Source organism: Passer domesticus, chromosome 29 (assembly GCF_036417665.1).
Source record: "Passer domesticus isolate bPasDom1 chromosome 29, bPasDom1.hap1, whole genome shotgun sequence".
NCBI lineage: Eukaryota > Metazoa > Chordata > Aves > Passeriformes > Passeridae > Passer > Passer domesticus.
In genome coordinates, this window is record NC_087502.1 from 655896 (window position 1) to 673030 (window position 17135).

The 17135-nt window shown below is 50.3% G+C and overlaps 1 protein-coding gene and 1 long non-coding RNA gene across 2 annotated transcripts in view; one reads left to right on the top strand and one right to left on the bottom strand.

Annotated features, from left to right (window-relative positions):
* The window catches only part of LOC135287413 (uncharacterized), a 30905-nt gene extending 24769 nt beyond the window's left edge, over positions 1 to 6136 (top strand). Inside the window, exon 8 of the mRNA XM_064400772.1 lies at positions 5553 to 6136. The gene's annotated coding sequence lies outside the window, so the exon portion shown is untranslated. The remainder of the gene's footprint in view (positions 1 to 5552) is intronic.
* Positions 465 to 5556, bottom strand: LOC135287427 (uncharacterized). Its single transcript, XR_010351105.1, has 2 exons — positions 1902 to 5556; positions 465 to 1495 (listed from the first exon to the last, which is right to left on the bottom strand). It is a non-coding gene; the product is annotated as an uncharacterized LOC135287427 (long non-coding RNA).
* Positions 6137 to 17135: the final 10999 nt, after the last annotated feature.

Consider the following 17135-nt stretch of genomic DNA (forward strand, 5'->3'; position numbering starts at 1 on the left):
AACAGTTATTTACGCGTATGTGTAACAAGGCAAACCAAACACCAGCAGCTGCAGCATTAACAATCACAGAGCAGGAACCCAGTCCCAGCCTTTGGCCGCGGCACTTTCCCCTGCGGTGCAGTTCCGCTCGCAGCCAGCAGGGGCGCTGGTGGCTCCCGGTGGGCGGGGCCGTGCAGGGATCCCCGCGGGGCTGCAGGGGGCGCTGCGGCGGGGGCTCGGGGAGCGCGCGGCAATGGCGGCCGGGCCCAGACCGGGAGGGATGGGGGAGAGGCTTGGCTTCACAAACCCTGGGGCCACCGATCCTGGTGCCCCGACAGGACTCTCGGAAGCAGCAGGCTGGAACGGCAGGGATGAGCAGAAAATCCCAAGGCATTAGACGAGATGTATCAGAAACTCCACAGCAAGTGCTGGAACCTGCAGGATGTCCTGGCAGGGTAGGGGAATGCAAGGCCCAGCAGGAGAAGAAAGGTTCCCTGCTGGGTTGTGGTGGTGGTAGGAGAAGGCAGCAGAGATGCAGTCTCGCATTGGTGGCGAATTCCCTCCCCAGCCTATGTCTCCAGTGCCAGCCAGAGAAACTCCCAAAAAACCTAGTTTCCATTCCCCATCCAGCTCAAGCCATCAGTTCCCATTAGCAACTCAATGGGAAGAAATTCTAAGGTGATAAAGAGAGAACGTTTAAACCTTTAAAAATTACATACATCTATACATGCAGATCCAGATACAGGCAGAGTGTCATGGGTAGTTCTTCCAAGAACAAGGTCCCCTTGAGGTATACATTGGGTCTCTCCATCCTTTTGCATCACTCACCAGGTGCAACCTGGACCCTGAGTGAAGAAAACCCCACGGATGGGATTGTCTTTGCTGGAGGCTGAATTAACCCAAACAGTTTTCCCCAGCATACCTCTCCTATGTACCCCTGGAACCTTATCTCCATCTGTTGTTTGCAAGGGCTCAGATTGGGAAGGGTCTGCTTGGTTAGTGGAACCTCAGGTGTCACTAACCATGTGGCCTTTGCTAAATTAATCTCCCAGTTCTTGAAAGTCCCCCCACCCAGTGCCTTCAGGGTGGTTTCAAGCAGGCCATTGCACTGCTCAGCTTTCCCAGCCACTGGTGCATGCTGAGGAATATGGTACACCCACTCAGTGCCATGTTTCCTAGCCCAGGTGTTGATAAGGCTGTTCTTGAAATGTTCTTGAAATGAGAGTCCTGTTGGCGGACTCTCAGGGGTACCATGCCTCCACAGGACTTGCTTTTCCAAGCCCAGAATGGTGTTCTGGGCAGTAGCGTGAGGCACAGGGTAAGTCTCCATCCATCCTGTGGTGATTTCCACCATGGTCAGCACGTAGCGCTTGCCTTGGCGTGTCTGGGGCAGTGTGATGTTGTCAATCTGCCAGGCCTCCCCATACTTGTAGTTGGACCACTGCCCACCATACCACAGGGGCTTCACTCGCTTGGGCTGTTTGATGGCAGCACATGTCTCACAGTCATGGATAACCTGAGAAATACCGTCCATGGTTAGATCCACCCCTCAGTCTCGTGCCCACTTAGAGGTGGCATCTCTGCCCTGATGACCTGAGGCATCATGGGCCCATCAAGCTAGGAACAACTCCCCCTTATGTTGCCAATCTAAGTCTGTCTTTGATACCTCTGTCTTTGCAGCCTGATCTACCTGCTCATTGTTTTGGTGTTCCTCATTAGCCTGACTATCAGGGACATGGACAACTACATGACTGACTTTCACAGGTAGCTTCTCTACCTAAGTGTCAATGTCTTTCCATTCATCAGAAGCCCAGACTGATTTTCCCCTACACTGCCAGTTGGCCTTTTTCCACCTTTCCAGCCAGCCCCACAGAGCGTTGGCTACCATCTACAAATCAGTCTAAAGGTAGAGTTTTGCTCACCCCTCTTTCAGCAATGTCCAGGGCCAGCTCAACGGCCTTGAGTTCAGTAAGTTGACGTGATCCACCTTCTCCTTTGGTAGCTTGTGCAACCTGTCGTGTGAGCCTCCACATGGCTGCTTTCCACTTCTGGTTCATCCCTACGTTGCAACAGGAGCCGTCAATGGAAAGAGCATAGTGTGTTTCCTCTGCTGGTAGTTGGTTGTACGGTGGAGGTCGTGACACTTGTTCCTGCTCCTTTTTGTCAGTGAGACCAAAGTTTTCACCTTCTGGCCAGTTTGTAATTATCTCCAAAACCCCAGGGCAATTCAGGTTTCCAATACGGGCATGCTGTGTGGTGAGGGCAATCCATTTGCTCCATGTGGCATTGGTGGCATGGTGGGTAGTGGGAACATTTCCTTTAAGCATCCACCCCAGCACTGGTAGTTGGGGTGCCAGGAGGAGTTGTGTTTCCGTGCCAATCACCTCCGGGGCCGCTTGAACTTTTTCATAGGAGGCCAAGATTTCCTTCTCTGTAGGAGTGTAGTTGGCTTCGGACCCTCTCCAACTTCGGCTCCAGAATCCCAGTGGTCAGCCTCAAGTCTTCCCAGACATCTTCTGCCAAAGGCTCCAGGACAAGCCATTGCTCCCAGCTTCAGAGTAAAGCACATTCTTCACCTCTGGTTCTGTCATGACTGGGCCAAGGGCTACTGCATGAGTGATCTCCTGTTGATCTGGGCACAGGCTTGTTGCTGCTCAGGGCCCCAGTGGAAATCATTCATCTTGTGTGTGACCAGGGAGAGAGGGCTCCCAATCTGGCTGTACTCGGGAACGTGCATTCTCCAAAAGCCTAAGGCACCGAGGAAAGCTTGTGTTTCCTTCTTGTTGGTCGATGGAGACTTCATGGTGGTCTTATTGTTGACCTCAGTCAAAATCTGATGCCGTCCATCTTGCCACTTTATTCCCAGGAACTGGATGTCTCAGGCAGGTCCCTTGACTTTGCTCTTCTTGATGGCGAAGCCAGCTTCCAGCAGAATCTGGATGATCTTCTCTCCTTTCTCAGATACTTCCATTGCCATGTTCCCCCACACAATGATGTCATCAAAGTAGTGCAGGTGTTCTGGAGCTTCACCCTTTTCCAGTGCAGCCTGGATCAGTCCATGGCAGATGGTGGGGTTGTGCTTCCACCCCTGGGGCAGTCGGTTCCAGGTGTACTGCACGCCCCTCCAGGTGAAATCAGACTGAGGCCTGCATGCTGCTGCCAGCAGAATGGAGACAAATGCGTTGGCAAAGTCAATAGTGGCGTACCACTTTGGTGCCTTGGACTGCAGCTCATACTGGAGTTCCAGCATGTCTGGCACAGCAGCGCTCAGAGGTGGAGTCACTTCATTCAAGGCACGATAATCCACAGTCAATCTCCATTCTCCGTCAGATTTGCATAGGCCAAATGGGGCTGTTGAAGGGTGAGTGGGTTTTGCTGATCACCCCTTGGCTCTCCAGCTCACAAATCATTTTGTGGATGGGGATCAAGACATCTCGATTTGTCCAATACTGCCAGTGGTGCACGGTTGAGGTAGCAATTGGCGCTCGTTGCTCTTCCACCTTCAGGTGTCCTACTGCAGATGGGTTTTCTGATAGTCCAGGCAAGGTGTTCAACTCCTTAATATTCTCTGCCTCTCCAGCAACTATTCCAAAAGCCTGCCTGAGTCCCTTTGAGTCTGTGCAGTAGCTATTCTGGAGGAAGTCTATGCCCAGAATACACGGGGCCTCTGGGCCAGTCACAATAGGATGTTTCTGCCACTCCTTTCCAGTCAGGCTCACCTTGGCTCCCAACAGTGTCAATTGCTGTGATCCCCCTGTCACCCCAGCAATGGAAACAGGTTCTGCCCCCACATGTCCTGAAGGCATTAGGGTACACTGAGCACCACTATCAACTAAGGCGTCGTATTTTTGTGGCTCTGATGTGCCAGGCCATCAGATCCACACCATCCAGAAGATCTGGTTTTCCTGTGCCTCTTCCTGGCTAGAGGCAGGGCCCCTCTAACCCTGGTTATTATTTCTTTCCTGGGCATGCATACTAGCAGTTCCTTCAAGGGGATCTGACAGATCATGGCCGGTAGCTTGGTCATGGGGGGCTGAGGTGCTTTTATTTTGGTGGAACTCCTGTGGTTTCCCTCTTTGAGTTGACACAGATGTGTCAAGAAGTGCTGAGCTTGTCTGACACTCAGGAGCAGTTGAGGCAGTCTGTTCAGTGGCATCATAACAAAGTCTGGAAGCTCAAGAAAAAAGAGAGAGAGAATAAGATCAAGGTTATTGAATGTGGAAAAGGAATATTTATCCCTGGGACTTGGGGAGTTAGACTTGAGCAGTGGGAACAAAGAAAGTGAAGGTGGGAAGAGAAGAACCAAAGGAGAAGGAATAGGAGAAGGAATAGGAGAAGAGTGCAAAGAGCAAAAGGCACAGTCAGTTTGGATTTTATCCCTGATCTCTTAGAGGAAGGGGTTTTTCCGGTGATAAGAATGAAGAATTGTCTTAAATTAGATGTGCGGGTTTTTGGGAGTCTTCCTCTGTTACTAGTGATATGTGGCAACATCGGTAGTGCAGAAGAAATTGACCCACCAGGATGGCATCAGCAGAATATGTGGCTTACTTGGGCCAATGCTACTGGGGTGGACTCCTTTTGTTTGTCCTTAGCCATGCCAGGAGATCCCTTCTGTATATGTTTAATTGGTATCCCAATAAGTAATTTTACTTTATTCTTTGCGAAATGGGTAGGAGCCAGAGGAAAGCCATACGTGGGAGGGAATAGATCAGGTGTGGAGAATCACTGGTGTATCACAACCGGAGGTGGTAAAAAATTGGACATATGCAAAAGGTTGGGAGTTAGGCCAAACAGAGGGGGCTTCCAAGCAGGTATGAGAACACAATCACTGAATGAAAGCAGACTAGGGCCCCAAGAACTAGGCTTGCTAGGATTGGTACCTGGGAATTACTGCTTGTTTTTTAACTACTTTTTAAACCCAAAATCAACTAAGATGACCATTGTCCTAGTCCCACATCCCAAAAATAATAGTGTCATCCTTAATCCCAATTCTCCCCAGTATAAGAACTTGACCAAATATTGCCACAATTGGACTTATCCTGGAAGTGCTGATGAAAATGCGACTGTAAGAAGGCTTCCACCAGGTGTCCTTTTAATCTCTGGGGACAGGGCATGGCCTGCACTTCTGAGAAATCCAATTGGTGGTCCTTGTTATTTAGGAAAGCTAACCATGTTTGACACTCGCATGTGCGAAATGCTGGATCTGACTGTTTGGAGAGCAGGACATAGCAAGAGAACTAGAAGAGCAATGACAAGCTTAGGACCTGATTGTGACAATCATGTAGAATTTGGGGTGCTCCAGCACAAATAATAGCATCATTCCTTACTCCAGAGGTTGCTGCTGCTGAAGTTTTGGCTATGCTTCACAAGTTGGGATGCTAGACAGTCAAACAGCTGAACACAACTTCAGCTATCTTAAATCAAATGCTCACTCATGTAGATAGTATTAGACGTAGCACACTGCAAAATAGAGCTGCTATAGATTTTTTGCTGTTAGCACATGGGCACGGGTGTGAGGATTTTGAAGGAATGTGTTGTATGAACCTCTCTGACCATTCTGCATCCATTCACAGGAAACTCAAACAACTACAAGGCAACGTGAAGAAATTGACTGTGAATGATTTGGGCTTTGAGGAATGGTTTGAGGGATGGGGAAGAACTGGATGGCTGAAAGATATCGTAAAGGGAGCTTTGTTACTATTAGTAGTCATTATTATATTGCTTTGTACTATTCCATGCCTAATGAAATTGGTGACCCGCTTGGTAGAAAATATAATGAAAAGGGTTTGTCTGGTGAAAGAAGAAGGGGGAATTGTAGCAATGTATCTGAACCACTTAGGCCACACTGTGCACCAGCCATACTGCTTGTAGCTATTCTTATCAGAGCCCTCTGGAATTCATCACGGTTACTAAGACATAAACTGTGCAAAATTAAGAAAGAAGAGGCTGAGAAGCGGAATACCAAGACCGCAAGAACTAGGTAACAGAGGGCTGAGAACCACCTGGACTGTAACCAGTCACATACTCTGGGAAGTGCACAGAATGCATGGACAAGGTAGAGGCACCAATGAAGAAGAGCGTGATCAGCGTGTGCAGTAGGGTTAGAATGTATAAATAAGTGCATAATGTAAACAATAAATGGGTCTGCTTAATCATATTGGTTAGTCATACAGGAGTCCTGTTTTCCTACAATGGGTGCCTGGGTAGGAGGGACAGTTCCTTTCCATAGAAAGGAAAGCACAGAGCCCCAGTGTTTCAGGGGCACATCAGAACAGACCCTCAACACGCTAAGGTCAGTTGAGCCAGTCTGGACAAGCCAACCAAACCTGTTACCTGCTCCCTTGGATCCACAGGGCTCCGTAGGGTCGCAATGTGGTGTCGTATTGGATCCTAGGTTCCATGAGGCCCTGCTGTGTCACACTGGCCCCTTGTTTCCATGGGGCCCCATAGCATCACAATGATCCCTTGCTTCCCATGAGGCTTTCCTGTGTCACAGTGCCCTCTTTTTTTATATGGAGCTGCACAATGACAAAATGGCCCCTTGGTTCCATGAGGCCACATAGTGTCACAATGGCCCCTTGGTTCTTTTGGGCTCCTCAGGATCCCAGTGGCCCCTTGGCTGCATGAGGTCCAGCTGTGTCACACTGGCCCCTTACTTCCATTGGGCCCTGTAGCGTCACAGTGGCGCCCCCTTGCTTCCATGAAGCCTTGGAATGTCACAGTGGTCTCCTTGGTTCCACAAGGTCCTGCAGAGCCCCTTTGTGCAATGGGGCCTTGAAGTGTCACAATAGCCTCCCGTATTCCATGAGGCCCTGCAATGTCACAATGGACCTTTGGTTCCCTGAGTCCCACATTGTTCCATGAGTCCTTAGTTCCATGGGGCCAGGTGGTCTCCATGGTTCCATGTGCCATACAGTGCCACAACTGCCCTTTGGCCCAATAGGGCCTCATAGCGTCACAACAGACTCCTTGGTTCCATGGGGATGCAAAGTGCCACAATGACCCTTTGGTTTCACAAGGCCTCAAAGTGTAAGCATGGCCTCCATGGTTTCATGAGCACGTGCTGTGTCCCAGGGTACCCTCGGCTCCATGATGCCCTGTGGTGTCACAATGGTCTCGTTGGTTCTGCACCATAAGAACAAGCCCTTGGTCTTTTGGAGCCCCAGAGTCACTATTGTGCTCTTGGTTCCATGAGGCCCCGCAGCGCCACCATGGCCCTTTGGTTCCAGGAGGCCTTGCAGTGTCACAAGGGCCTCCTTGATTCCATGATATCCCATAGCATAGCAATGGCCTGCTTGGTTCCATGATGTCACTATGTCGCCTTTGTCCCATAGAGCCCCACAGTGTCACTATGGTCCCTGTGATCCCATGAGGCCCTACAGAGTCACAATGGACCCTTGTGGTAATCGGCGGAAGAAATGCGGCACTCAATATGAGTGATCAGCAAATCTCAAAACTTTATTGATAGGCACATACATTTATATAGGTGTTAATGAGGCTAATACATATTGCAAAAGGCAAGCTCATTATTGGTTAGTTACTTATCAGCTAACTACATCTACCTTAGCATTCTTGTGACTACTATGTTGCAGCTGTTCTCATCTTTTTTTCATATTTCTAACTAACGATCCTCTCCCCTATCCTGATGTAGCACCAAGGGCACAGTGCCCTTGCCAGGTTTGGACACTGATTTCTGTCTCCTATCCTCGTCTCCTTCTTGCTGAACTAACAGTATTATGTCAGTGTGACCTTTGTCAGCTAGCTAACTGTCCACAAAATCCTCCACAGTCCCTATGCTCCAGTAGGTTCCAAAGGGTCATAATGGTCTCCATGGTTCATTGAGGCCCTCCAATATCCCAATGGACCCTTGGTTCCAAGGGGCCTGCAGTGTCACAAGGCTGCCTTAGTTCAAGGCAGTGTCGTAGTGGCCCCTTGTTTCCACGAGGCAAAGCAGAATCAGAATGGCCCCTTGGTTCCATGGAGTACCATCATGGAGTTTCACGATGGTCCCATTGGTTCCACAGGGCCCAGCACTGTAACAATGGACCTTTGGTTCCATGATGTTCCTCAGTGTCTCCATGGCCCCTTGGCTCCATGTGGCCCTGCTGTGTCACAGTTGCAGGTGGTTCCATGAGGCCCCACAGTGTCAAAATGGTTTCTTTGGTGCTGGGAAGCCCTACAGAGCCACAGGGGACCCTTGGTTCCAGGAGGCCTTGCTGTGTCACGATGGACTTTTGGTTGCAGGAGCTTTCACACTGTCAACAATGGTCTGAGTTCCACAGTGTCACCATGGATCCTTTGTTCCATGAGGTTCCAGAGTATAACAAGATTCCCTTGATTCCAGACGAATCTGCAGTGTCCCAATGGACCACTGGTTCCACGTAGCCCCACACTGTCACAATGATCCCATGGCTCCATGAGCTTCCATACTGTCAACAATGGTCTCCCGTGTTCCACGAGGACTTGCTCTGATACAATGGACTTTTGGTCCCATGAGGTGCCACTGTACCACAATGGACCCTTTGTTCCATCAGGTTCCACACTGTCACAGCTGACTCCTTGGTTCTGTCAGCCTCTGCTGTTACCAAACCTCCAAAATACCAGAAAAAGGCTCCTTAGCACTAATTTGGTGTTTGAGAGGACATAATTTATTCAGGCCTGAGGTCCAACACTGGATAACACCAAACCTTACATGGACATGTGATTCTACCAGTGTCTTGCTTCTATACAGTTGCTAAATGCGAATTACAAATTACCCACTTCCATAAAACCCACTCCAAGTTCCCAGATTCAGTCCTTGTTTTCTCTGCACCCTTGAGCCAGATGTTTTCTTCTTCTCTTCCAACCATCCATGCTGGGAAAGCAGCCCCTGCATGCCTTGTTCCTGTGCTGAAAGTTCAGAGACACGGTAAAAAAGGAATGAACCCTTTTGGTATCAGCCCAAGGCTTTGTGTGGGCAGGCAGAGGCAGGCAGGAGGCAGAGCTGTCAGCAAAGGAAGGGGCCAGCCAGGTGGGGCAGCCGGGGGATGAGGACAGCCTGCAGGGACAGAGGCCAGGGCAGGGACACCGTAGGACAGCCTGGGCTGCACAGGGCACAGGGATGTGCAGCAGCTGCAAGGCCCTGACAGGGCCAACTTGGGCAGCACTTTGGCCATGGCTGCTGGCCCTGGGCCTGAGCCAAGAGGAGGGGACGAGTGACCCTTGCAGGCCTGGGGCCTCATTGCCTCCTCGTCCCTGCTCAGCAGCCTGGCAGGGGCTGCCCCACGGTCCTGCCCTTGGCATTGCACATCCCCACATCCCAGTGCTGATCCCATCCCGGGAAGAGCCCTGAGCAAGGAGGGAGGGACAGGATCTGCCTTGCCAGGGGCTGGGGCTCAGGCCTTGGCCCTTTGCATTCCTGAAACACATCCAGGTTTGCTCAGCATCAGAGACACCTTTCCCTTGTTTGTCCCTGTAAACAGGTTAGTGGCTGTTAAGGTTTTGGTTGTTTTGTGTTCATTGTTTTTGCCTATGTGCAGATCTTCAGGGCCATGCTGAGGATCCCCTCTGATCAGGGACAGCACAAAGCCTTTTCTACCTGCCTCCCTCACCTGGCTGTGGTCTCCATGTTCCTCAGCACTATCATGTTTGCTCATCTGTCATCACTGCCTCCAATGTTCTGCCCTAACTGGAACCTGGGGACACTTTCTCAGTCGTGTCCCTCAGCAGGACCCATTAAAACTTCAACAAACTTGGAGTTTCAAACTGAATTTGAATTCTTGAGAAGTTTTTTGAAGACTCTCTCAGGGACTGAGTCTCCTGTAAAAAACATCAAAGCCCCAAGAGGGTCATTAAAGTCCTTTTTCTGTTGCTGTGCTGCTGAGCTGGGCCAGGCTCCTGGAATAGTGGCACATCCTGGCAACCAAGAAGAGCTTCAAAATGACATTTCTCCTGAGGAGCAGCTCCTCTCCTAGCCCAGGAGGGCTGGGCCACTCCTTGCAGCCACCCCGGGCACAGCCCAGAGGCACAGAGAGCTTCAATCAGTCAGGGCTGGGAAGGTGCTGAGAAGTGCCTGGGGCAGAATCACTGCCAGCCCTTGGCACAGGAACCTCTGGCTGCAGGACAAGACAGCTGCAGCTCCTGCAGTGATCTCCTGAAGCTGGAACATCCCAGTGCCTACAGACTCTGTGAGTACAACTCAGTGTATGTCTGGTGTGGAGGAGGGCAGGCTGAGAGCTTCAAATAGTTTCCAGAAAATTTTCAAGACAACAATATTTATAAAGACAAGGAAGTTTCCTGAGGTTGTTTCCAACCTCCTTCTCCTGTGCAATGGAAAGGATAAAATATTATAAAATTATTAATTTTGACAAGTATCTGAGATCTCGGGATCTCCTCTGGTCAAGGTGACCCCAAGGAGTGTTAAAAGTCTCTTATTCCCAAATCCAACTGTCGAAGAAGGAGTCAGAAGTCTTCTTCGGCTGTCGTTCTCAAGGTAGTTTATTATTTCTTATCTAAAACATTTTCTGTCTGGCCTGCCAAGGTCTGTTCAGCTGGTCAGTCTGAGGCACACTCACAACCCACAAGGATGGTGTTGTCTTTTATACTATAACCTACATATTCGATATTTACAGTTATGTTTCAATACCTATCACCTATGTTAGACAGTGACTTTCTACTCTACACCAATCCCAAAGTGCCACCATCACCAGGAAGATGGAGGCTAGGAAGAAGAAGGAAGAAGAACAGGACAACGCCCAAATCCCTCCATCTTGCCCCCTAGATCCCCATAGTAAAATTTTTCAAAATTCTACCTTTCACCCTGTGTCAACTACTGTTATGCTACTTAAACTTTTGTGACTTGTAATTCTTCACATAAAGTTGGTAATTTGCTCCATGGGTTGAGATCAAATTCCCAAGTGTCTTTGGCTTCCTGCCAGGGTCTTTGAGCCTCTGCCAGGATTTTGAGCCATCCAGGGCACCCAGAGGGATGTCCTGGGTTCTGACACTGAGAGACCTGATCTGTAGCTTTGGGTGCTCTGTAAGTCCACAGGAGTTTCCTGAAGTGTTTTCAGCCACTCCTCTGACCATGGCCAGCACCAGCATCACCTTTTCTGGACCTGCCCCCAGCCAGTGCTCTGCAAACAGGTACGTTTCTGCTGCCAAAAAGAGTGCACAGAGATTTGGGGTCTGTGAGTGCTGGCAAGGAGAGCTCAGGAACAGGGAAACACCTGCAGGAGGAAAATCTCCAGGAAGTAGAGAGAAGATCAGAGAATGAGAGAAAACAAAACCCAGACATGTTGTGGCAAGAAGAGCTTAGAGATGTCCACAGGATGCCTTCCAGTACAGCCCTTCCCTCTGAACAAGCCCTCTCCCTCCTGTCCCCCAGCCAAGCCTCTGCCCTCAGGGCCGGGGCTCCAAGGCGTGAAGCCCCTCCTGTGCAGGCAGAGCTGCAGCAGAGCCGTGGGGCAGCTCTGCAGCCCCGGGCCCAGTTCCCTCTGCAGAGCACAGGGCTGGGAGCAGCTGCCCGGCCCTGGGGGCTCTGGGAGGGGGCACAGCTGGCTCAGGGTGACGCTGTGCCCAGTGCCCGGCTCTGGGCAATGCTGTCAGTGCAGCCAGGCAAGGAGCTGCATCTTCCTTCATCCAATGCCATCATTAGGACACCTGGAAGTCTCCCTGAGATTTCCTTCCAAGCTTTGAGCTTCCCTCCAGGATGCAAATCTGTCCTGTAGCATCTCTGTGTTACCTGAAAGCCCCAGGGGAAGACACAGAAGGTCTATGACAAGAAAATGCTGTTGGGTTGGTGAAATGGGCCCCGTGTGTCCTTGGAGACAAATGTGGGGCTGAGACCTTGAGAAGGGGATGGGACATTTGGTGGACTGTAGGGGATCCATCTGCTCTCAGCAGAGTCAGGATGGTTTTTAAAGGAAACATGGGAGGGTGATCATCCTCTGTCTGGGAAAGGTGAAAGCCCAGAGAATCCTGGAACAGGACAGACCTTCTCCCTTCACTCTCCACTCACCACCTTGCCTCAGAGAACTCGCTCTGTTCTCCCTGAGGGCAGCAGAAATGCTGAGAGCTTCTGACATCCAAAAATAGTCAGCAGGGGAGATGAAGAAAAGCTGTAAAAATTCTAGAACATTTAAAGAGACCTTACCATTCCTGTTCTCTGGCATTGGGAGTGCAGATGCTGACAGGTTAACAGGGTTTCAAAGTGGAACACGAGGACAAGGTCCCTGTCCCCCTTCCACGTCTGCACAGCAAGGCTGAATTATAAAAACCCTGTGTGTAGCTGCCCTGAACCTGAAGTCCACCTAACTAGGGCTCCCCACTTGAAGCTGAAGGAAAATCTCCTAGAAAATCAAAAGGTCTCAGAGTGTTACAGGTGAAGGGTCTGTGGGAAAAGGCTTTGATTTTGCTGGAAGACGTTTCTCCTAACCTGTCACTGAATTTTCCCCATGAACAGCTCCCAATGGCCGGAGGCAGCAAATGTCCAACAGCAGCTCCATCAGCCACTTCCTCCTGCTGGCATTGGCAGACACGCGGCAGCTGCAGCTCCTGCACTTCTGCCTCTTGCTGGGCATCTCCCTGGCTGCCCTCCTGGCCAACGGCCTCATCATCAGCGCCGTAGCCTGCGGCCACCACCTGCACATGCCCGTGTTCTTCTTCCTGCTCAACCTGGCCCTCAGCGACCTGGGCTCCATCTGCACCACTGTCCCCAAAGCCATGCACAATTCCCTCTGGGACACCAGGAACATCTGCTACACAGGATGTGCTGCACAGCTCTTTCTGTTTGTATTTTTCATGTCAGCAGACTATTTCCTCCTGACCATCACGTGCTACGACTGCTACGTGTCCATCTGCAAACCCCTGCACTACGGGACCCTCCCGGGCAGCAGAGCTTGTGCCCGCATGGCAGCAGCTGCCTGGGCCAGTGCCTTTCTCAATGCTCTGCTGCACACAGCCAATACATTTTCCCTGCCCCTGTGCCAGGGCAATGCCCTAAACCAGTTCTTCTGGGAAATCCCACACATCCTCAAGCTCTCCTGCTCCAAATCCTACCTCAGGCAACTTGGGCTTATCATGATTAGTGTCTTTTTAGCCTCTGCATGCTTTGTGTTCATTGTTTTCTCCTATGTGCAGATCTTCAGGGCTGTGCTGAGGATCTCCTCTGAGCAGGGTCAGCACAAAGCCTTTTCCACCTGCCTGTCTCACCTGGCCATGCTCTCCCTATTCCTCAGCACTGCAGCCTTTGCCTGCCTGAATCCTCCTCCATGTCCTCCCCATCCCTGGATCTGGTGGTGTCAGTTCTGTACTCAGTGGTGCCTCCAGCCCTGAACCCCCTCATCTACAGCCTGAGGAACCAGGAGCTCAAGGCTGCAGTGTTGAGAGTGATGAGCGGAGGTTTCAGAAACACTGAACTGCTGGCCAGTTTCTGCAAATCTCTTGTAATAGAAGTATTTTTTGATATTGCCTTGTTGGTTTCATTTTGGAGGCCCTATTTCTTTGTTTTCTTTCTCAATATTGTCCACAAAGAAATGCCATTGTTTGTGCCATTGCTCATTTTGTTTCTCTCCACCTTCCCTGTGGCCACAGACTGTGTCAATGAGGGGCTGCACTTTCAGTGGTTTTAAATGAAAGAAAGTATTTCCCACCAGAGATCCTCTTTTGTTGCCTTCTCTGGAGCTGCAGCAGCAATGTCTGTGTGCAGAGCTGGGGCAGATCAGTGCTGGCACAGCAGCTGTGCCCAGGAGCAGCAGCAGCACTTGGTGTTGCCAGTGCTGTTCTCGTGCCCCTGCCCTCTCGGGGATCTCCTCTGGTCAAGGTGACCCCGAGGTGTGGTAAAAGTCTCTTTTTCCAACCCAGCTGTCAAAGAAGGAGTCAGAAGTGTTCAGCTCGCCTTCTCAAGGTTGTTTATTATTTCTTATCTAAAGCATTTTCTGTCTGGCCTGCCGAGGTCTGTTCAGCAGGTCAGTCTGAGGCACGCTACTCTGCCCTGAGATGGTGCTATCTCTTTATACTAAAAACTACATATACTTTATTTGCAGTTATTTTCCATTACGTATCATCTATGTTGGACAGTGACTTTCTACTTTACACCAATCCTAGAGTGCTACCATCACCAAGAGGATGGAGACTAGGAAGAAGAAGGAAGAAGAACAGGACAATGCTCAAATCCCTCCATCTTGTCCCCTAGATCCCCATAGTAAGAATTCTTCCAAATTCCACCTTTCACCCTGTGACAACTACTGTTATGCTGCTTCAAGTTTTATGGCTCGTTATTCTTCATATAAAGTTGGTAATTTGCTCCATGGGTGGAACTCAAAGCCGCAGGGGTCTTTGGCTGCATGTCAGGACTCCCGAGCCCCCTGCCCGGGTCTCGAGCCATCCAGGGCACCCAGAGGGATGTCCTGGGTTCTGACACTGCCCCGCTGAAATAAATGGGGCAGGAGATCTTTCTCCTTTTTAATGTCTTTATTAAAAAGAATCAGCTCAGGTGGGGAGAAATGGACGGGTCGCGTCCATGCCGCCTGTGCTCCCAGGAGTGGCATGGAGGAGGAGGAGGATGATGCAGCTGTGTCCACTGGTCTGCAGGCAGAGCTGGGGCTTCCATCCTCACGGGAGAGTTGGAAATTCCGCTTTTTCGGTGTAACATTCCAGGTCCTCTTTCTAGTTAAGACCTTTTCAGGTTAGGGTGAGAAGTAAAAGGATTTTTAGCAGATACTGGATGAAGTTCCTCATCCTTAGACGTCACTTAGGTCTCTTAATTCCATGTTGGTTCGTTGTTTTTAGGGTTTTTTTCCTGGAACATTGCAAAATCTGGTGAAATGCATTCTCATCTGCATACTAGCTCTGATGTCACTCCCCCCCTGCTACCTGCGGGTCTGGTGTCACTCCCTGGCAAGCATCAGGGGAACAATGGCTAATCACCAACCATTAACAGGTAATTGAAGAAGAGCTCTTAACAATAGGTGGCTGCAACATGCAGGCAACCTTCAATTCAACAGCAACCAAAGCAACTTGCTTAACTTGTTTAACTTTGCAACCTTAAAAAAAATGGATAACTTTTTACTCATAACAGCGCTCAGTATTCTGGGGCGCTGCAGTGGGGTGGCCTCGATGGCCGCGAGGGCCATGGGGGTGGCCCGGGCTCAGGGCTGGGTGGGGGTCGTGGCAGGCACCTGAGAAACCACGCCGGGTTTCCGCCAGGTGGAGAAATACGTGCTGGGGGTGGGGGGCACCGACCCCCACCGGGGAGGTTTGGGGGACCTCATCCTGCTCAAGGACAATCACCGAGCGCTGGCGGCGGCAGCGGGGGGGCTCGAGCAGGTGGGGACACCGAACCTGGGGGGATAATGGGCGGGGGGCTTGAATTGGGGGGGTTCTGGTTGCTGGGGGGGGGGCGTCCAGAATTTGGGCAGTAGTGGCGGCAGGACCCCTGGATTGTGGGGTGCTAGGTGGGGGTATAAGCCATACCAGACCTCCGTTATTCCTTTTTCTGTCACTCATCTTTTGTCTTTTCCCTTTTGGGATAATGGCAAGATTGTATCACAAATGCTACCGAAAGCATTACATAGAAAGAAACCAAAGTTCCTCTTTTATTGCACGCCCCCATGTCAACAGGCACTGTTATAACCCATCCAAATGAAGTACCTGTAGGCAAAACGTAAAAAAATATTGGATTGCAAGAAACTTAGGAAAAAGTGCTTATAGACTGGGAATTGAATATCCAAAAGGAGAGAGATGGATTTGTTTCCCATTTGCCCTTAGGGGTGTAGTCCAAGATTCGGGAATAAAACAATTAGTAAACAAAAAGGTAAAACCAGCACAGCAATCTAACTCATTATTAACCCCAATTTATGTGCTGAATTCTATGATAAAACTCCAAGCAGTTTTCGAGATATTAACAAACAGAAGTGCTCAGGCATCGGAATTAATACCAAGTCACAAATATTAAAATGGATTCTGTACGTGTGGTGTTAAAAAACTTGACGATAAAGATATAGTTTTTATTTCTGTTGTTTACTGAAACTTAGAAATAGCTGATATAAGTATACTTGTGTTAAAATGCCTGCTTGAATGGGATAAAAGCCAATGAACACAAGATGAGGACACCTGTACAGATATGCCAACTATCAACACTTGCCATCAGCAGAAAGTATACACCAAGGCCCAGAACTGAAGGTGATGATAACCACAGCCAAGGAATCCACATGCTCTAAAAAGGCGGACCTAAGGAGGAGCCATGTTAAACAGCTCTTGGAATATGTAAACTAGCTTGGGAAAAGTTTACTATGCATAATTGTTTATGAATAGGCTGATGCAGTAGAAATGGTATCCAAAGGGTGTTTCCAAAATAGCAGGTGTGCTCTTGGCTAAGTGCCAAGATGCACCCAGCTGTAAATCTTTGCTTTCTTGTCTTTGTCTCCTCTTGCCCTTTATTAAACTTTGAATGTTTTGCAGGAGAGTGAACCTTGTTTTTCACACAGGGACATCCTGGGGGCATGTGGGGGTGTCTGAACACAGGGCTCTGGGGCATGCTGGGGGGCACCAGGGATGTGTGGAGGGGACAGGAGGGCAAAGGGGGCCTGGAAGTCCTTTGGGAGCACTTTGTGTGCCCAGGACTGAGCTGTGCCCGTGTCCCCAGGGACAGCCAGAGCCTCCCTGCCCGGGTCCCTGGCCCATTGCTGGGGGCAGGTTCCATGTCAATGGTTACCTGGATCCATTTCTGGGGGTAGGTGTTGTGTCACAGGGGAGCCCTTTGTGACACCCCACTGCTGCCCCTGTGGTCAGTGTCCAGCTGGACAGGGAGAGAAGAGGATAGTTTGGGAATACAGAGCTTGCCAGGAGCCTGTACACACAAGCTCCAGAGTTTCCCTGCTTCTTCAGCAGCCCCGTGGTGCTGAGGATTTTCCCAAACGATTCTTATTTCCCCTTTCTCCGCTACCAGACTTTTCTTTTCTACCAAATCATGGAGAGGAGAGCCCCGAGCCAGCCCAGGGTGGCCTGGGAGGAGGACGGGGGTCCCCAGGAAAGCAGCTCCCCAGTGGAGCCCTACGAGGTGACAATGGTGCAGCCCCTGCAGACGGGTGAGTGAGAGGCCCTGCTGGGCTGGGCAGGGCTGGGAGCCCAGCCTGTTTCCCTGGCTCACAGCAGCCCAGGGCTGGCTGTGATGCCTC